The sequence below is a fragment of the Anabrus simplex genome, chromosome 1, assembly GCF_040414725.1.
Source record: "Anabrus simplex isolate iqAnaSimp1 chromosome 1, ASM4041472v1, whole genome shotgun sequence".
Lineage (NCBI taxonomy): Eukaryota > Metazoa > Arthropoda > Insecta > Orthoptera > Tettigoniidae > Anabrus > Anabrus simplex.
This window is the reverse complement of record NC_090265.1, coordinates 1070201236-1070223905: the sequence shown is the minus strand read 5'-3', so window position 1 is coordinate 1070223905 and position 22670 is coordinate 1070201236. Positions and strand designations below refer to the sequence as shown.

Sequence of the window (22670 nt, the reverse complement as noted above, 5' to 3'; positions counted from 1 at the left end):
CTTAAAAAGCCTGGCCTAAACCTCATGAGCAAACAATTTAGCAGGTATTTTTTCGTCACCGAAGTTTTACAGTTTCACTCGCTTACTGAACGGAGGCCCAGGGAGAATATTCCTCACGACGTATGCCGCAGAACTCGCGAAAACTTCACCTATAATCCAAGAGGAACGCTGCAAGAATTCACAATGTACCACCATTACAGGCAAACCCACTCGTACACAGCTACCACACTCAACATGCTTGTACTTCGCACTTGGCTCTGTTTTCATGCTGGGCAACTAAATATTTTTCCGCGTGCATCGAAAAACATACTCTACACTTGCCATCAATGAATCTCTCCCAAAAACTTCACCCATACCGAAACCCAAAAATAAAATACGGTAAATACTTTTATTACAATTGATTTCATAAAATGGCTATTTTTATTAGCAAGACTAAGTGCAAGTAGCTACAGTATATACTGTTTTTTCTTCCAGCCTTGTGGTGTATGGCCCTGAACACTTCGAGTGTTAACTGTTAGAACTAACATGTAGCCAAGCTAGCTGCTCCACCGCCGTAAGACGCTGTGAATCTCGAGCGAGGTCAACACCCATTACCCCGCCTCCCCAAGAGAAGGTGGCCTTAAGCCCGGTTCGCACTAGATGTGCCGAGCCGTTCTGAGCAAGACTGATCAAAAATCGCTTATATGTAATTTAATGGAATCGTTCTCACTTCATGTTCCGAGCCGTGCAAGGAAAGATCAACTGACCATCTCATCGGTCTCCATCCGATCTGAGACCGGAACGGCTCGGCTGGGATCGTCAATGACCGTCTAGTGGGAACGCGTGAAAGGCCAAGGGCGAAGAATCAACAGGATGCCGCTCCTCACTTGTGCGATAACCATGGAAGACGAAAGATTGAGTGCGTGCGTGATTATTAAGAACTGTATGATTTATCGCACAAAAATACAGCGACATGAACCACAAGTTGAAGCTGTGGTCCGAAATCTCCAGGAAAGTTGGACAAGGTAAGTAAACAAGAGAGACAATAATTGTTTTTATTTTATTTTAAAATTGCTGATGGACATACAAATTATGTACAACAAGACGTACGAACATATAAGAAAATACATGTACAGTTCTGTAAAAATGGTATAAACTGAATTAACGTATAAAATTGAAATTTTTATAAGAGTCTGTAAAAAAAAAAAAAGTCGGAGCCAAACACACGTTATCAACTGATTAATATTTTTCACTTTGACACTTGACATTGGCTGAAGTTTTTCAATTTGTGATTAATTTAAAATGTTTGTAGATAAACTAAGAAATAAATTTCAAATTATTTAGTTGATTAATGCAGTTCGAGGGACTTTACTAATTGTAAGTGAAATGAGAGACTATATTCTGTCATTTTTCCATGTTACACTACCTGCGGGGGAATTGAAGTATGCCTTGAATTTCTCTCTGGTGTTAAACGTGTCCTGTTGGGCATTTGCACAGAGACGTGGTAAATTAGTCAAAGCACTTGCAGTTTCTTCATTTGATGGCGCACGTTCCATGAGATGTAGTCGATCATAGCGCAAATAATTATGGAGGATACAAGTGGTCAGAATTATATTTTCAACATAATCGGGCTTAGAATTAATTTTTCTTAGGTAAATGCGAAACCTCTGAGTTAGAATACCAAACGCGTTTTCCACCACTCTTCTCGCACGACAATGTCGGTAGTTGAAAATTCGTCTGTCAGTATTATCTTGCACTTGATTTTCGGGGTAGGGCCTTATTAAATAGGTTTTTAGCAGAAATGCAGAATCTCCTAAAATCACGTGAGGTGCTGAAATATCTGATCCGGACAGTACAGAGTCTTCTGGAATGTTAAAGGTGCCGTTATGAAATGCATTTCCTAATGGAGAAGACAAAAAAATGCCACCGTCACTGTTTTTGCCGTATGATCGTATGTACACTGCTATGAAATTGTAATCAGCATCAACTAAAGCAAGCAGAACCACAGAAAAGGTCTTCTTGTAGTTAAAATAATTGGAACCACTATTAGAAGGGGCCATTATTTCGACATGCTTTCCATCAAGGCAGCCAATGCAGTTGGGAAAATTCCAGACATTCCGAAATGTGTTTGCAATCCGCTCCCAGTCACTTTTTCGCGGAGTAGGTATGTAGATTGATAGTAAATTATTTATTATCGCTTGGCACACCTGACGAACAATCGCATGCACTGTTGAGTGCCCAAGACGGTAACTAAACGCAATGGTTCGGAACGAATCTCCAGTTGCAAGAATCTGAAACAAAAATAGACCAGAAATTGTAATTTAACCCGATTTTTTTTTGCTATTTATTTTACGTCGCACCGACACAGATAGGTCTTATGGCGACGATGGGATAGGAAAGGCCTAGGAATGGGAAGGAAAGGGCCGTGGCCTTAATTAAGGTACAGCCCCAGCATTTGTCTTAACCCGAAATTATAATTCCGTACCTATTAAATTATTCTTTCTTATAACATACATCCATTGCATGATATATTAAAAGAACCTAATCTATCAACAATCTTCGACAGCAGCCTATACTAGTAGTTCCGCGTCAAAACTGTACAGCGAATTTCGCGTGCCCAATTTCGACCTGTACCGTGTCACAGACAGAAAGACAAACAGACAGATACATTTCTCTAAAATTCCAGATGTATGCAGTGAAATGGCCCCCAATATGAGAAAAAGACAGACTAGTCAAATTTCGTCAGCCTCACTGACATTCCTCCAATGTTACGACCTTTTCTTGTTACTTACATCACAAAATATAACTTTTGTCAATATCGTCAACAGTCTGAAACGTGATTGTCTTTTATTTGCAGAACCGAACAAATGTAAAGGACGCTGGGAATCCCTCAGGGCTCAATACCGGAAACATACACGCAGCGCAAAAGCCACAACTGGACAGGAAGCTAACTCACCATCCAAATGGAAATACGGGGAACTGATGGAGTTTCTACGTCCTTATTTAAGGGACAAAAAAACCTAACATCAATCTTAAGGGACGATGGTGAAAATGAATTTCACCCAGGTGAAGAGGACGAGGGTACCAATCAGTTATCACAGGTGACTGAGGAGCTTGATCACTCTTCAAAAGCAACATCTATAGCTAGTAGCAGCCCATCTACTTCACAGTGTAAAACTCCAGTAACATTCACTCAAAGTAATAAAAAACAACGAACACAGCAGACTGCAACTAGTGTGCTGATGAAACATGTTCTGGAAACAAAAAAAGAAAAGAAAGAGAAGACAATGAGATAGACCACTTTTTTTCGTCTATGAAGGGTAAATTCCGGAAATTTTCCAAATTCGATCAATTGGTAGCTAAGCAGCAAATCTTCAAAATTATAACAGACATTGAAGCACAAAGATGTCAGCCACAACATTTCTCTCAGTATAGCCAACAGCAACCTCAGCGTCCTCCTTATTACCATCCCTCTTCAAGAACTCCTTCGGAGCACACATTTTCTACACCATCACCCATTTCACCTCAGGAAAGGCTCACTTCACCATCGATGCCATCATCTCCCAATCCACAATTCATACCAACGAGCTACCTACAGAATCAAAACCAAATTTCTGCCCGTTCGTATTCGTATTCATCTGTTGGGCAACCGCCCGCCCAAGGGGACCTTATCCGTTTTATAGCAGCATTTCAAGAGAATGAGTGAAAATAGGCTACATTTTTCAACAAGCACTTAATTTCTTTTACTGTATTTTTTTCTGTAATGTGTTCATTAATATATTTCAATAAAGTTAATTTTTAGACTTTACAATGGCATTTACCTGAATTTATCCCTAACCATCCCCATACAAAAAACAAAAATTTGGTTAACTTACCTCAAACATACAGCAAGTTTTTCAGCCGGCGTGATGCATTCTCGGAACGAAGTATTCATCTGTTGAATATCTGCTTCTATGAACCCCAACAACCGCATAAAATCGTAATGCGACATACGGAAGTACTGGTAGAACTTTGATTCATCGTCAACTAACTCTGGAAATAAGTGAAAAATTCTCCTTCTCCTTTTCGCTTTGTCAGCATTTGATGCACCCAGAACCTCCGACTGGGCCTATTCTCCTCTTCTTCGTCCAAACTCAAGGCAATTTTAATTAATGATTCGATTGAAAAAGGCATTTTAATGTTTGGCACTGCTGTTTACTAGCGGACCTACTGGGATAGATTGAACAGAACAGGGATACCGAGCGTGGATCGGCTCGACCGCGGAACGTATAGTGTGAATCGGCCTGGATCGATCCACTCCCGGATCATGACTTGCTCAGAACGGTTCGGCACATCTAGTGTGAACCGGGCTTAAAAGCGTAAGCATCAACCAAGCAACTTGAACTTCGCTTAGGTACGCGCCGGCAAAGAAACCCAGCTCGCTGGAGAGACCTTGGCTGCGGTAGAGCTCCGTTCACACTAGATGTGCCGGGCCGTTCCAGTCAAGACTGATCAAAAATCGCTTATATTAAATTCAATGGAATCGTTCTCACTTCATGTTCTGAGCCGTGCAAGGAAAGGCCAACTGATCGTCTGATCGGTCTCCACCCGATCTGAGACCGGAACGGCTCGGCTGGGATTATCAATGACCGTCTAGTGGGAACGCGTGAAGGGCCAAGGGCGAAGAATCAACAGGATGCCGCTCCTCACTTATGCGATAACCATGGATGACGAAAGATTGACTGTTTGCATATCAAGAACTGTACGATTTATCGCAAAAAATCCAGCAAGTTTTTCAGCCGGTGTGGTGCAGTCTCGGAACGAAGTACTCATCTGTTGAATATCTGCTTCAACGAACCCACACAACCGCATAAAATCATAATGCGACATAGGGAAGTACTGGTAGAATTTTGATTCATCGTCAACTAACTCTGGAAATAAGGTGAACATTTCTCCTTCTCTTTTTCGCTTTGTCAGCATTTGATGCACCCTGAACCCCCGACTGGGCGGATTCTCCTCTTCTTCGTCCAAAATCAAGACAATTTTAATTAATGATTCGATTGAAAAAGGCATTTTAATCGTTGGCACGACTGTTTAGTAAGCGGACCTTCTGGGAGAGACTTAACAGAAAAGGGGGGTTCGAGCGTAGATCGGCTCGACCTCGTCACGTATAGTGACAATCGGCCTGATGGATCCACGCCCGGATCGTGACCTGCTCAGAACAGCCCGGGCTGTGAACCAGGCTTTAAGCTAACGGGTTATCGAGACCGCTGCACTTGCCTTAACTTAGCTGTTTGCAGTTTGTTTTATCTTGATAAAGAAACGTTCTAAGGAATAATAAGACAATGCAAATACAAAATGATTTACTGGGGTGGCTGGGGTTCAGTGCACGCCACTGCGACAATGTTATGCCCAACTAAGGAGCGTGATTGAACTTATTTAGCAGATGAATTTGATTTCTTATTTTTCTTATTATTCTTTTTTATAATTTTTCTTTAAAAGTTGATTTTATGCGTTAAGTTTCTTTCCCTTATGTTGGAAGAAATTTGGCAATATAGCAATGGTCACATTCTATAGATCATTCCACGTTAAGAAAACAGTATTGCTCTTATGGACCTACAAGGAGCGAACACACCCTCTCTTAACATCCATAATTCCTCGTGATTAAGAAATATTATAATGTACTTTATATTGTATTATGAAAAAAAGGAGGAGGTATTTTTTGGCCGTGTGTTATTAAAATAACTACTTAAGATTTTCTATTTCATAAATACATTCGCAGGGAGGAAGCACAATGAATGAAACAGCCATTTCTTTGTTGCCTTCCTTCTTTTTTTTTCTAAGTCGCTCTGGTACATGTAACGCGTAATCTGTTACGCTGTGAATCGCTGGCAGCTTATTACTGCTGTGGAAATGTCGTCTATTTATGTGATGCATATGTTTTTTTTGTCGTTAACTTATATCAGTGCGTACTTATCTTGAACTTAAATACTGATTGTCCACTGTATATGCCGCTTTTTTTTTCATTATGCTATGAATACCAAAATGAGAGCCCTCTAAACTCCCAGTCCCCTTGAGTTCATGAAAATAATGTTCAACTTAGTTTCTTCCCACGTTTATCTTGAACTTAAATGCTGAATTTCACAAATTTACGTGCAGCCATCTTCCCGTAATGTTGGGCAGAGCTGTTCGAAATGGCAACCATGTTGTCATAAGAACAATACTGTTTTCTTAACATGGAATGATCCATAGTTGTGGACTTCCTCTCTCATTTGCCAGCACCACACCCTCAATTACAGCTGCGAGAGGAGTAAGTGCGGGTTACGGTCAAATCCACTGACTAAAATCAGCTAAAGTGAGAAAGACTTTGAGATCGGACACTTCGGCACTGTAATAAATCTTCCTCAGAGTTGATGGTGACAGGAACAGATATGTAGCTTTCTTTACAGCAGTCTGGTAGATCGAACGAAATTTAAATTCCTTTTTTTTTTCCAATGGCGAAAAGTTTTCTCATGATAAAAACTGAATGAAACTAGAAACACAAAAAAGTAAGGAAAATATTGTAACGTGTTGGCGGGGTAAATAAATGAATAAATGGGTACAGAACCTGGTAGCGTCCTATTTCTAAGATTTATTAACTTAGCACTACAATTACAGATTTGCACACGCACACACACGATTGCCGAGCTTACAACTTACACAAGTACACTTACACGGTTCGCGCTCTCTCTCTTAGTTTCTCGTGTTCCATCTACAATGACACACACACACAAAGTCATCGATTATTTACACTACACTCAGCCACTCAGTCACACTCGTTAGCGCTGTCGCGGTCCACAGCCTACACATCAGTCTCGCAGGTCGGAATAGTATCCGCTGTTCACTCAACCCGTCGAACCCCGTTCGCAGTCTGCACACGTCGGCATCCAGTGTTCCCTTCGTGCTGCTCCAGAACACCCAAGGTTCCTCTCCAGCAGCCGGCCTCAAGGGATTTACACACACGACATCAGGGAAACAGGAACGAGTCCTCGGCTCCAACAGGCAGATACTCCGTCAGGCTGACATCTCAGCCCAGGCTATCACTGACTGCGCTTTTCGCTAACTCACACCAGCGAACTCAATCTCGCTCTGACTCACTCCGTCTAACTAACTAACTCTCACTCCAAGTTACTCCTCTCCTTATATACCTGCTCTGGGCCTTCCAGAATAGTCCGGATGCTAGATGTATCCAGGAACCTCGCGAGATAGAAGACTCCAGATTAATAGTCGAGTAATTTCCGTCGTCCCATGCGGCGCGACCACGAATAGAAGAGAGAAGGGCCGGCCCAGCACTTAAATGTTGCTCGCGATTGGCGCGGTCGAGCGTAAGGGGGGTGGGGCGATGGGTGACGAGCTCGGCCCGTAGCGAGTTGGCATGGCGGACGCTATAACCATTACAATATAATACACTTTTCGTACAGTATTTGCTTTCACTGTTTTAGAGCGAGAGTGAACCAAACCAGTAATATCAATGTAGCAATTTTTCCACCAGATCTAGCGGATTCGAGATGTTTCTAGTGGGGGGAAATTAAAAAAACCCGCAGTGTTCATGTAGGGATTTAGTGTTTTTTTCAATTTCTTTTAACGGCATAGAAACATTTTATTTATAATAAAGGAATTTAACGGGTTTTCTTTTCGTTCTTGTCAGTTTTGCATGCAGTTGTGTTGACCAGGCTGAACCAAACACAAGAGATAAGCAGCAAGTGAACACATGGTTACTGTTTATTGTACAACTGTAGTATTCGGTTACAGTGCATGTCGCTCTTCATACGGGTTAGAAACTGTTTTTTGTGAATATTCAAGTGTTATTGTGTGCAATGTGTCAGTTATAGTAAGTGGAATGAATCAGGTGAGAACACACACTAAAAGTCTAAATTACGAAGACTGATTGTTTGCAAAGGAATTACATCCATCACGACCATACTTAAAAAAAAATGTGAATGGAAAATGGGAATGGATGTAGATGTGGCTGTCAATTAACTTACTATTTTACTTTCCCTGTATTTCGTTGGATAGAGAAGAGACTAAAACCGGCGTAAAAGACCTAAAACATTGTGCCCCATCTACTGTGAACACCACAAACCACGGAGCGAATTGGCCGTCCGGTTAGGATCACATAGCTGTGCGCTTGCATTAAGGAGATGGTGGGTTCGGATCCCGTCCAAAGCCCAGAAAATGGTTTCACATGGTTTCCCATTTTCATACCAGGCAAAGTAAAGTAAACAAATAATTAAAATATGAACAAGAACTGGAGCAAGTGCAAGTTATCAAATAGGATCCAGATATTGTGTAAAACCATCGAGCGAGTTGGCTACGTGGTTCGCTGTTGGTTTGCTTTCTGGAGAAAGTGAGTTTGAACCCCACTGTCCGCAGTCTTGTAGATGGTTTTCCGTGGCTTCCCATTTCCTTGCCAGAAACATGGTTGGGCTGTACCTTGATTAAAGTTACGCCAGCTTCCTTTCCAGTCCTATCCCATCGTCGTCATAAGACTTATCTGAGTCAGCGTGACGTAAAACAATTGTAGTAGTTTCAGAAACCAGGTGTCAGAGATGGTGTTGATTATTGTTTTAAGAGGAAGTACAACTAGGCAGGCAGCCATCCTCTATATAACACCAACCAGAGAGAAAAAATGGGAGAGATCCGACACTTTAAAAAATGAAGGTATCGACCAAAGGAAGACAACGGCCACGAAGGGCGTTAAAATAAAAGACTCCCTAAGCTTCGAGTGCTCTAATACCGTCGGGGTCGGAAAAGAACAAGAGTTGCCAAGGGAGGTCGGATAGGATAGATGAAAGTGAGGAGCCTGGCACAAGTAAGTGGAAGTAATGCCAGGACTCAGGTATGGGCCCCGTGGTCGCCAACCCATGCTCCCAAGTTGAGAAGCCTCTGGAGCCCAGGTGTCAGATTGCATGACCTTCTCAGAAGTAGACGGAGACTCCGATTACTACATAGTAGTCATGACACTGAAGAATGGAAAACAAAGAGATGTGAAGATTATTTTAAGAAAAAAGAAAGGAGGGAAAGGTTCAAGGTATGTGTTGCACGACTAACAACAGAGGGTGAAAGAAGCACCGTAGGAATGAAAACTGTAGATGACTAGAAGAAAGACAAGATCAAGTGGGAATCAATGTGTAACTGCCGGGCTGAGTGGCTCAGACGGTTGAGGCGCTGGCCTTCTGACTCCAACTTGGCAGATTCGATCCTGGCTCAGTCCGCCGGTATTTGAAGGTGCTCAAATACGTCAGCCTCGTGTCGTAGATTTACTGGCACGTTAAAGAACTCCTGCGGAACTAAATTCCGGCACCTCGGTGTCTCCGAAAGGCGTAAAAGTAGACGTAAAACAAATAACACTATTTATTGTTGTTTCTATGTAGATATCGGATTTGTATGCAAATGCAAATTATGTTTGCCGGTATGCTCCAAAACTGACAAGAAGGTGAGTTTGAAGGTGAAATTGGACTACTTATATTGTTTCCATATATTTGAAATTAGTGCACACATTTCAAATTTCGGATTTATTGTGGATGTTTTCGACTTTTATTGTGTATGTTTTAACATGTTTTACAAGCAGTCCTCAATAAAATGTAATGTAATTAATGCTGTGAACTCTTTCGGCAATGAAACGGTTCAAAGGGAACTGGCACTTATCAGGACACACTTCCAAATCATACCAGAATCCATCGAGAAGTTAGAAACACGCGGAGGATGCCTTGGTGATTCGCTGGACAATAGGGTGTACGTGAAGTGTGAAATGAAAGTTAATTCAGGAAACCTCGGACTCCGTCTGCAAACAAAATATCGTGATGTCCTTAAACGAAATCCGGGCTACGACATCATGGTAGCTATAAACAAATATTTGGCTGGTACTGATAATGTGGATCTACCAGAATGTTTATAACCTACATTCGCTGGAGATTTAAACCAGGTAACTTGGATAAGACTGTTGTAGTGTACTGTAATGCAAATTATGGAGAGGAAAAGTGGCTGTGCAGGGTATAATGAAAGACGAATGTGTATTGAAGTGTGTGTCTTTTTACACGGTTTTCTTAAAACCTTACAAATGGATTTATCATGCGTAGTAATTAACACACTGTGTTTTATCTAGGAGAAATGTGCACATTGTTTTAACAGTGGACACTCATAGATTGATGATTCTCACTAACTACGCACGGATTGTAGAACACCCGCAGCTATTAGTAGTGTGATACTTTTTGTTTCTTATTCACTTGTTTATTCATAATTATGATTTTATGTATTGCTGTGGGCGAATCGCGTGTGTCTAGTAAAGGATTGTTACGTTTTGTATTTCACACAAGTGTTTAATGCCATGAAAATAAGTGCATACTTAACTACATATTTCACCACTTTTTCAGCATAGCTGCATGCTTATATTGGCGATTTATACAGCACATAAATCCGTTGTCTACTAATGAGGTACCAGACCTGAATGATGAACAACAGATGTACAAGAACAATAAAATGAAGAGGGATAGCAAGAAAGCAAACGACTAAAGAATGAAGTAGACTGGAAATACAAGGCAGCTAAGGGGCAATGGCTGAGAGGGATGTTAAAGGTCGCATTGTTATAGGAAAGGCTAGTTGCTTTACGTCTCACCGACACAGATAGGTCTTATGGCGACGAAGGGACAGGAAAGGCCTGGGAATTGGAAGGAAGCGGCCTTGGCCTTAATTAAGGTACAGCCCCAGCATTTGCCTGGCGTGAAAATGGGAAACCACGGAAAACCATCTTCAGGGCTGCCGACAGTGGGGTTCGAGCCCACTATAGCCTATCCCGGATGCGAGCTTACAGCTGCGCACTCCTAACCGCACGGCCAACTCTCCCGGTTATAGGAAAGGTAGGTGATGTATAGAAAAAAGTCAAAGAAGCTTTTGGAGTAAATACAAGTTGAAATATCTCGATACAGAAAGCCTCTTAGCGGGTGAAAGGTAAACGCTTATTCACTTCATAACCTCGGCACTAATAGAGACATAGGGCCTACTGGGTAGCTCCATGCCTCTGTACTCATTTCTGCTATAGGTCTGGCTCCTTAGCAGCATGGTTAGAGCAGCGGCTCTGGGTTCGATTCCCGGTCGGGTCGGTGATAATTAAGTAAGTCTCGTTAATTTGTAAAGATCGGGGAATGGGTGTTTGTGTTCGTCTCAGTACACACTTTCATCTACACACAAATCAAACTACTAACCACCACAGAAATTGGGGGGAAGGCTAGGTAGAAGACTCATTTCTGGTGTAGATTAAGTCAACCTCATATCCCCATGCCTCTCCAGAAGGGAGGTTTCGTTCTAAATTTCTCGGCTTCCTTTTTTTTCCCTTTTTTTTCGCTATTTGCTTTACGTCGCACCGACACATATGGGTCTTATGGCGACGATGGGATAGGAAAGGCCTACGAGTAGGAAGAAAGCGGCCGTGGCCTTAATTAAGGTACAACCCCAGCATTTGCCTGGTGTGAAAATGGGAAACCACGGAAAACCATCTTCAGGGCTACCGACAGTGGGGCTCGAACCCACTACTCCCACTATCTCATCAAGGCTATACCATGTCTCAAAATGTTCACCCTGATAAAATAACTCAGTAACAGATTTTTCCAAATTCATACAGAACATACCCGTAGCAGATACCTTAAACTTAATAATGATTTTTCTTGTCTCCTATCCTCTTCAACTTATATATACCAGGTGGCTCACGGACGCCGTACTTTTTACTTATAAATGTCCAGCATGCATAAGTGATGTGTGGGGTGTCTACCAACTGATTTTAACAGGGGAACTACTGCCAGCGGGCAGGTTACGTCAGATTATGAAGAGATAAGAAACAGAGTCACACTCGCAGCATGTTACTCAGCGCTGCCGGTCGAATGCATCCCTTGCATTAGTAAACATCGTTTTCGAACGCATAGTTCTAGGCTGGTGTATGCTACAGCCGCACTATATTTGCCGTCTGCATATCGGCAATGGCTAGTGTGATCAGCAGCGGTGAATACATAGACATTATTTTAAGCTGGACAACCTGGTCGGAATGCAACAGAAGCTCCAAACAGACGTACGCCTTCTACACACATATTTCGCCTAACAGTATTCGTCTTTGTTCCATGCAATTATCTATTTTAACGAGTTGAATGTCTACACGTGTCTAAATTAATAAGTTATTAGATTTCATTCACTGCATCTTTGGCGTGTCTACAAACAATAGCGGCGGTTAAGGGGTGGGGTGAGGAGGGCAGTCGCTCCCACCCGCACTTTGTAGAGTAAATATGACATTTATTCCATTTTAGCCAGCTGGAACTAGGAATTATTTAAAAAAAGCTATTTGTACAAGCCTTGTTGTCTTATATGCTAAATCTTTCCTTTATTGTATAGCGCTACGGCAAGTAGTGGAGACGTTGCATGTGCTGTGAGGAAGGGTGGTAGAGTACAAAATTTGCCGAGGTCGTGGCCACGGAGTTATAATTCACCCGCTTGCCGCGCGCATTCGTCAGTCTGGCAGTCTCTTTATTGTCTGTTAGTTTCTTAGTGTGTATTCAAATACTAAATGATTATTAATTGCATAATCATGCAGTACATCTATTTAATTGCACAGGGCGATCTGGCCGTGGGGTTACGGGCGCGCAGTTGTGAGCTTGCACTCGGGAGATAGTGGTTTCGAATCCCTTTGTCGACACCACTGAAGATAGTTTTCCGTGGTATCCCATTTTCATACCAGGCAAAGGCTGAGGCTGTATCTTAATTAAGGCCACGGTTGCTTCCTGCCCATAAGTTCTATCTGTGTCGGTGCGACATAAAGTCAATAAAAAACAGATATATTTAATTATAATTGTAATTTCATCGCGAGATAATACCAACTTTACATTCACCGGACTAAATTATTTCGTTTGTATTATGCTTTTTTATAAGTAAATGTAATTAATCAGCCCCGTGGATTAGGCCTATTCGTAATAATAGTTTTTTTGAGATTTTCATTCAATGCTGTATAATAAATTTTTCACCAGGTCTCACAAACATACTACGGGGCATTTACATAATAAATAACATAACACAAAGAAATAACTTAGGAACGTTGGTATTAGCTCCTGTTGAAATACGATTACAACTGGTTTTTTTTTTTACACTTGGCTTTACGTCGCACCGACATAGATAGGATTTATGGCGACGATGAGACAGAAAAGGGCTACGCGTGGAAAGGAAGCGACCGTGGCCTTAAATAAGGTACAGCCCCAGCACTTGCCTGGTGTGAAAATGGGAAACCACGGACAACCATCTTCAGGGCTGCTGACAGTGGGATTCGAAACTACTATCTCCCGAGTGCAAACTCAGAGCTGCACGCCCGTAACCCCACCGCCACCTCGCCCAGTATAATTACATAGAAGTACGGAATGATTATGCAATTAAAAATAATTTAGTATTTGAATACTCACTAAGAAACTAACAGACACTAAAGAGACTGCCAGACTGATGAATGCGCGCGACAAGTGAGTGAATTATAACTCAGTGGCCACGACCTCGGCAAACAATATATACCCCTACTACCCTTCCTCACAGCACAGGCAAAGTCTCCATTACTTGCCGTAGTGCTATACAAATTGGTTAGCGGCGACGAACAGCATTTTGTGCGTATTTCCGTCAATAATTATGTTAATAATTAAAGAAAATAAACGAAGGAATTAGCAGATAAGATAACAAGGTTTGTACAAACAGCTTTTAAAAATAATTCCTAGTTCCAGCTGGCTACAGTGGAATGAAAATGTAATGTGTACTCCACAAAGTGGTGGTGGGGGGGAGCGACTGTCCCTACTCGTCGCACCCCCTAATCGCCGCTACTGTTTGTAGACACGCCATAGGTGTAGAAAAGGAAATCTAATAACTTATTTATTTATACACGTGTAGACATTCAACTCGATGGAAGAGTTGCATGTATGAAACAAAAACTAATACTGTTCGGTGAAGTACGTATGTAGAAGGCATACGTCTGTTTGGAGCTTCGGTTGCATTCCGACCAGATTGTCCAGATTAAAATAATGTCTGTGTATTCACCGCTGCTGATCACACTAGCTACTGACGATATGCAGACAACAAATATAGTGCGGCTGTAGCATGCACCAACCTAGAACTATGTGGTCGAAAACGATGTTTACTAATGCAGGGGGTGCATTCGACCGGCAGCGCTGAGTAACATGCTGCGAGTGTGACTCTGTTTCTTATCTCTTCATAATCTGACGTAACCTGCCCGCTGGCAGTAGTTCCCCTGTTAAAATCAGTTGGTAGACACCCCACACATCACTTATGCATGCTGGACATTTATAAGTAGAAAGTACGGCGTCCGTGAGCCACCTGGTATATCCATGATGTCCCATAAACCGCATCTCGAAAGTTCATCTATTTGGACGATATCAACCTTACCATACAAAGAACAGACTTCAATGAGGCGGAAGACATTAGACAAGATGGATGATTATTTCAAAAAATGCTCCTGAAACCTAGTCCACTAAAGACAGAGGTAGCTGCGTTCTGTCTAAATAACAGGATAGCAAACTATCAACCTACGATCAGATTAGGAAACCACACACTACAGTGTAATACCAACCCAAAATATCTGGGTGTAACTTTAGACAGGCCATCGGGCCGATGACCTTCGATGTTAGGCCCCTTTAAACAACAAGCTAGACAGGCCATTAACCTATCGATGCCATCTTGAGAAACTGGCTGCTAAGCTTAAACGCCGTAACAACTTGCTGGGTAGACTAGCTGGTACTTCATGGGGTGCAGATGCGTGTACACTACGATCAACTGTTCTAGCAGTAGTATATTCACCAGCTGAATATTGCTCCTCTGTATGCCTCAACAGATCCACACTTGTCTGGTTGATGTCCAACTGCACCCCACAATGAGAATTATATCCGGTACATTTCACTGTACTCCTATTCAATGGTTGATACTACTGAGCAACATTCAACCTCCTCGCATCAGACGCCAAAGTGCTCTTGTTCGACAGTGGACCAGGATACTAAGGAACAGTTTCCACCCAATACATCAGGATACAGATGAAAATGCCGTAACGAGACTGAAATCACGGAAACCTGCCTGGAAGAGGGCAAAGGAATGAGTTAATTCATATTTTAAACCTGATGAAACATGGAAACGTGAATGGTCTGAATCACACCCTCACGGTGTTGTTAACATCAGGGATACAACTGCAAAGTTGCCTGGGTTCAACCTTCCTCGCTCCACCTGGACCATACGTATAGGATTCTCTGTGGAGTCGGAAGAAGCGCTTCTGCTCTGTATCAGTGGGGCTGAAAAGACTCTCCAGCTTGTGACTGTGGTGCTGAAATGCAAACCATCGTGAACATTCTGAAGAACTGCCCTCTCCGAGCTTCCATTGAGGACATACATCGTGCGACCTCTGAGGCACTCTCTTGGTTGGAAGAGCTGGACACTCGTCTATAAGAGACTGAAAGCCCTCCGTAACCTTTTTAATGTGGACTTCATTATTATCATCATCATACTTTCATGTATTAGTCCTATAGAAGAACTGTTAGGGTCTATACAAAAGATTTGCATTTTCACACCATCTCTTCCTGGGCCGTCCCAGAGATCTCTTCCCACCGGGGCAGTAGTTTATGACTGCTTTGGGGATCCTGCTTCTGTCCATCCTGTTTAGGTGTTCAAGCCAATTTCTATGGTATTCATAGATGTATTCCAATACAGTTCTGCTTTTAAGGTCATTAAGCACTTCTGTATTTCCTTTGTGTTCCCACTTAGTGACTCCTGTTGTTCGCCGCATGCATTTCATTTCAGCTGTATTCTTCTCTCATTGCGTATCCTCAGGGTCCATAGCAAAGTACAGATCTTGCCAAGGTTTTGTAGATTCTTGTACGGGTGTGTTTTTGAACTAATGATGGTCTAACAACTGTATTGATGATTCCCAAACATCTGTTGAAGTTAAAGATTTTCTCGGATATATCCAGTTCTTCAAAGAAAGACAGTTTGTAGCCAAGGTATTTAAAATCATTTACTCTTTCCAAAATGTTATTATTTAAACAGAGCTTGCTTCTTACTGGTTCTTTGACACAGAAAGCCACCATCTTAGTTTTCTGAGGGGATATTTCCATTGAGTATTTTGTAGATATATTTGTTAAGGTGTAGGCTATGTAGAGTCAATCGCATATATTTTTTGTGTGTGTCAAGTACTTGTACATAGAGTCGATTGTCAACTGTAGCATCATACGCTAAATAATAAGCAAATAATAAAAGTAGCTTACCCGCTGCCATATTCTCTTATTCATTATTAAACCAACTCCTCCATTTCCGCTGTTTGATTTTGTGGTGATAATTATGTAGTCACTTGACGAAAAATCCTGCTCTTCCTACCAACATATTTCACGTAAACCAACTACATCTAACTTTAGTCTATCCATCTCCCTTTTCAGATTCTCTAACCTACCACATCGATTTAAACTTCTAACAATCCACGCTCCGACTCACAGAATGTCGATCTTCCTGATTATTGCCCCCCACCCCCACCCCCTCTCGTATCGTCCCCAAACGGAGATCCGAATGGGGGACTATTTTACCTCGGGAATATTTTACCCGCAACGAAGCCATAATCAGTCCAACATTCATTCAGAGAGAGCTGCATGTCCTCGGGAGTTAGTTATGGCTGTAGTTTGCCGATGCTTTCAGCCGTGTAGCAGTATCAACACAGCAAACCTATGGTGAGTATTACTGCAAAACCATATCAGTCAATCATCTAGACTGCCGCCCTTGCAACTTCCGAAAGGCTTGCTACTCCCCTTTCGATAAAAGGTTCCGTTAGGTTTGTCTCTCTACAGATACCCATCCGATATGGTTGCATCTGTGGCTCGGCTATCTGCTTCATTGGGATGCGCAAGCCTCCCCACCGCGGCAAGGTCACATGGTTCGAAGGGGAGACTTATATCAGTTATATCATTTACTAGCTGTTAACCGCGGCTTCACTCGCGTGGATTTCGTAATGTGATCAAAGTAATCGTCCCACGGTACTGCACTAATACATTAACTGAAATTTCTTAAAGTGTAAAAACTCACTGAAAAGTTCAGTTTCATTTACCCCGGAACCTCTTTGTAAACCACGTTTGTGGGATTGCCTTTAGGAGCTAACATGACCAGGCTGCCGGTCGGTAGATGCAGAGTGGGTCTTGGCCCATAAGTGGACACGGCTGGTCCGTGGTCCACAAGCTCTGCACTCTGACCGGTCAACCGAGCAGAGGAGGGGTGGCCACGGCTCTATCGTGGCTCTACGTCTCTGCATTCGGGAGAAGGGACAAGGCTGGACCTCACGGCTGGCCTCAACCGTCGGCTGTCCTGAGAATGGTTTTCCGTGGTTTTCCATTCTCCTGCACTAAGGTGAATATCGGGACAGTTCCTAGTATAGGCAACGGCCGCCAAGCCCCTCACCTTCTCCGTGCATCTCCTTCACCGTAACAAATCTCCCGGCGTGAGAAACGGTGTCACCGTCTAAGAGGCCCGCCTCCCCCTTCAGGGGAGGAATGAATACATTTTAGTAGTAGTAGTAGTAGTAGTACCAGGCTACTGGTAGAGCTAACTCTGGAACATGCGACGCAGAACTGTACATGTGAAAACAGTCCTCTCTCAAGTCAAAACTATTTTTGCTTAATTTTTAAAGAAGATTCCAAATACAAATTTCCACTTCTGTAACATCTTCAGTTTTTGAGATGTAAGTATCCCCATAAAAATAATTCAACCCCTTTATCAGTCCTTCCTTCCCCCTCCCGTTAGTGGATTTTCCGAAAACAAAGAAATACGTGTTTCTTTCTTTTTAAAGGAGTTTCAAAATACCAATTTTCACGTCTGTAACATCTTCAGTTTTGAAATATAAGTATCCTCATAAGAAGAATTCAACTCCTTTTACACTTCACACCCCCTCTCCGTTAAGTGGCTTTTCCGAAAACAAAACAATACATGTTCCTTTATATTTATTGGAGATTCAAAATACGCATTTTCACGTTTGTAACGTATTAAGGTTTTGAGAAATACTGTAGATATACACATTTTAAACATTCACACGCTTTTTCAATTCTTTTCACCCCCTTAAATGGATATTCCAAAAAAGTGTTAGTAGTATAATTGGATGGTTCGGCGGCCTCCTCCTCCTCCGGCTCTCGGGAGAGGCCTCCTCCTCCTCCTCAGCCAGTGGCCTCCCAGTGGCCACCTCCTCCTCCTCCTCAGCCAGTGGCCTCCCAGTGGCCACCTCCTCCTCCTCCTCAGCCAGTGGCCACCCAGTGGCCTCCTCCACCTCAGCCAGAGGCCTCTTCCAGTGCTGCCAACTTAACCTAACTAGCGCGAGATAAACAAAGCCACGTGCTTTTTGACAGACAACAACGCACCGCTAACCTCAGTACTGCCATCTTGACGGGCCTAAACCTCAGTAGTGCCAACTTAACCTCACAAGCGCGAGGTAAACAAAGCCACGTGCTTTTTGACAGCCACGTGCTTTTTGACAGCCACGTGCTTTTTGACAGACAACAACGCATCGCAAACCTCAGTACTACCATCTTGACGGGCCTAAACCCCAGTAGTGCTAACTTAACCTAACTAGCATGAGGTAAACAAAGCCACGTGTTTTTTGACAGCCACGTGCTTTTTGACCGATTTGTAAACAAAGCCACGTGCTTTTTGACAGACAACAACGCATCGCAAACCTCAGTACTGCCATCTTGACGGGAATAAACCTTAGTGGTACCAACTTAACCTAACTAGCGAGAGGTAAACAAAGCCACGTGCTTTTTGACAGCTGTCATCCGCCATCTTTAAACCACAAAGCACTGTGCTGCCCTCTTTATCGCAGTAGCTGCAAAATTCGTCACCTGTCATCCGCAGTGCTGCCATCTTGACGGGTCTAAACCTCAGTGCTACCAACTTAACCTAACTAGCGTGAGGTAAACAAAGCCACGTGTATTTTGACAGCTGTCATCCGCCATCTTTAATCTATAGAGCACAGTGCTGCCCTCTTTAGCTACTTACCTTTGAAATGTGGTGGCGGATAATTTGAAAAATGCTTTTTGACAGCAGCCATATTTGTACACCGTGCTGCCCTCTTTAGCTAGATACCTGTGGTGGCAGACAATTTCACGTGACAGCAGCCATCTTTAATCAAGAGAGCACCGTGCTGCCCTCTATGTGGTGGCGGCAATTTGAAAAATTCTACATTCTCTTGTTTGGAAACAAACCCATGCGCTTTTTTTTGACAGCTGTCATCCGCCATCTTTAATCCAGAGAGCACCGTGCTGCCCTCTTTAGCTACTTACCTTTGAAATGTGGTGGCGGCAAATTCTACGTGCTCTTGTTTGGAAACAAAGCCATGTGCTTTCTTGACAGCTGACATCCGCCATCTTTAATCTATAGAGCACAGTGCTGCCCTCTTTATCGTAGTAGATGTAAATTCGTCACAGCTGTCATCCGCAGTGCTGCCATCTTAACGGGCCTAAACCTTAGTGCTACCAACTTAACCTCACTAGCGTGAGATAAACAAATCTACGTGCTTTTTTTTGACAGCTGTCATCCACCATCTTTAATCTATAGAGCACAGTGCTGCCCTCTTTAGCTACTTACCTTTGAAATGTGGTGACGGATAATTTGGAAAATGCTTTTCGATAGCAGCCATCTTTGAGCACCGTGCTGCCCTCTTTAGCTAGATACCTGTGGTGGCAGGCAATTCCACGTGACAGCAGCCATCTTTAATCATGAGAGCACCGTGCTGCCCTCTACGTAGTGGCGGCAATTTGAAAAATTCTACATGCTCTTGTTTGGAAACAAACTCACGTGCTTTTTTCTGACAGCTGTCATCCGCCATCTTGCATCACAAACCTCTGTGCTGCGCTCTTTAGCTAGATACCTTTGAAATGTGGTGGCGGCAATTTGAAAAAATCTATGTGCTCTTGTTTAGTAAACAAAGCCACGTGCTTTTTTTTGACAGCTGTCATCCACCATCTTTAATCAATAGAGCACTGTGCTGCTATCATGCGGGTAATTTCATCACCTGTCATCCACCATCTTTAATCTACAGAGCACCGTGCTGCTCTCTGTAGTAGCGGGCAATTTGAAAAGTCCTGTTAGCTGTCATCCGCTATCTTTGAGCACCGTGCTGCCATCTATGTGGTGGCGGTAAATTCCACGTGCTCTTGTTTAGTAAACAAACTCACGCGCTTTTTTGTCAGCTGTCATCCGCCATCTTACATCGCAAACCTCAGTGCTACACTCTTTAGTTGAAATATGGTGGCGGATAATTTAAAAAGAAAAATTCTACAGCAGCCATTTCTCGGCGCTAATTGCACAAGATGGTGGCTATACATGACTCCTTAAAGGTGCTTATGCAAGATGGCCGCTATACATAGACTCCCTTGGGATGCTTGCGCAAGATGGCGGTTATACATGGCTCCTTTTGAAATATGGTGGCGGATAATTTAAAAAGAAAAATTCTACATCAGCTATCTCTCGACGCTAATTGCACAAGATGGTGGCTATACATGACTCCTTAAAGGTGCTTATGCAAGATAACCGCTATACATAGACTCCCTTGGGATGCTTGCGCAAGATGGCGGTTATACATGGCTCCTTATGAGACGCCCTAGAGATGCTTGCGCAAGATGGCGGTTGCTCTTATGAGGTGGCTTAAGGGTCCTTGCACAAGATGACTAGAGACGCCCTAAGGATGCTTGCGCAAGATGGCGGACGCAAGATGGCGGCTATACACAACTCCTTATGAGACACTTTAAGGGTGCTTGCGCAAGATGGCTGCTGCTCTTAGCTTAGAGGCTAACGTGTCGTGCTAGTTCGATTCATTAAATTTGGAGGCTTAAATGCAAAATGTTAAAATTCTCGAAAACGATGCATCGTAGAGCAAAACGGACAAAATTTTTCTGACCAATGATTTAACAGCTGCTGTTATGCATGCGGTGGAGGGCAATTTGAAATTCTATGTGCTTAATCAACAGAGCGCCCTGCTGCCCTCTTTAGCTGAAATGTGGTGGTGGATAATTTGAAAAATTCTTTTGACAGCTATCATCCTTAAACAATGGCGACTATACATAGGCTGTTAAGGCCTTATCATGCTCCTCCTCCTCCTCCTCCCCCTCCTCCTCCTCCTTCTCTACCTCCTCCTCCGCCTCTTATGTCAAGGCATAGCTTTATATCGAACAAGTTTAAACCTGCATCGCGAAGGCAAGCGCGTGCAGCGATAACATTATTGTGCATGTTTAGACTTTCGAAACATAAGAAGAGTAGAATCAAACGCTGTACTCGATACGACATGTGATCAGAACATTGATTGATGCGTTCAGAAAACAAAATAAGTGATCAAGACTAGAATCGAACACTGTACTCAATACATCATGTGTTTAGAATATGTCAGGGGATACGCTTGTTCTAAGAAGATCAGATTGAAACATAACAAGACTAGAACAGAACACTGTAATCGATGTTGTTAACTTCAACATGTGATCAGAACATTGATTGATGTGTTCAGAACACAAAATAAGTGATCATGACTAGAATCGAACACTGTACTCGATACAACATGTGATCAGAACATTGATCGATGTGTTCAGAACACGAAATAAGTGATCAAGACTAGAATCGAACACTGTACTCAATACAACATGTATTTAGAACATGTTAGGGGGTACCCTTGTTCTAAGAAGATCAGAATGAAACATAACAAGACTAGAATCGAACACTGTAATCGATGTTGTTAACCTCAAGATATGATCAGAACATTGTTTGATGTGTTCAGAGCAAAAGTACAATTTTGATGATTTGCGCAGCTAACTCGCTCGGTAAACGATGTGGCCAAAGTATAACTTCAACTTATTTACCTTCCATCATTCGTCTTGTGTGTAAAAATCAGTCGAACAAGTTATCGCATAAACATAGCTGAAAAAAATCGTGATAGGGTATGGAACCCAGGGGTTACATCTTGTCAGAAGAGCAAAAAGGATGAAAGGACTCTTCCTCCTCCTTACCGCACATTCCTTGGCTAAAGGGCTAATGGGCTAAAGGGCTAATGGGCTAAAGGGCTAAAGGTGCAACAACCTCGTCGATCGCTATCAGCAAGAACGCTTGTACTTTGTAGAAAATTAATCTTTATTTGTAAATGGTTTTATGTTCAGAACAAGGAATGGAACCTAGGGGTTACGTCTTACGTAATAAAATCCCCGAGGTGCGATGAGTTACGTTTTTCGAACTAGTGTTTGGAACACTGAACTTTTCAAGATGATAGCAGAGAGTTTAGCAATGTTCTGTTGTTGGATTTTAAATTCCGCGCTACAACATGCATAAGGTGGCAGCCTTGAGGTTTACCGCCGTAAAGATGGCAAGAGTGAGGTTAACAATGTTCTGTTGTTGAATTTTAAATTCCGCGCTATAACATGCATAAGGTGGCAGCCTTGAGGTTTACCGCCGTAAAGATGGCAGCAGTGAGGTTAGCGACGCTCTATTGTCCTTCAAAGTGAGGTTAGGGTTCGTCAAGAAGACAGCTGTCAAAAAAGCACGTGGCTATGTTTACCAAACAAGAGCACGTGGTCGTGACGTCACGGTCACGTAATCAATCCTTAGCTCGACGTCGTTAAGAGCAGTATTAGGGTTAGCTATGCTTAAAAGTCTTG

At 42.7% G+C, this 22670-nt stretch overlaps 1 pseudogene; it reads right to left on the bottom strand.

The window, feature by feature from the left end:
- Positions 1–1373: 1373 nt before the first annotated feature.
- Positions 1374–16281, bottom strand: LOC137496983 (uncharacterized; annotated as a pseudogene).
- Between the last annotated feature and the right edge of the window lie 6389 nt (positions 16282–22670).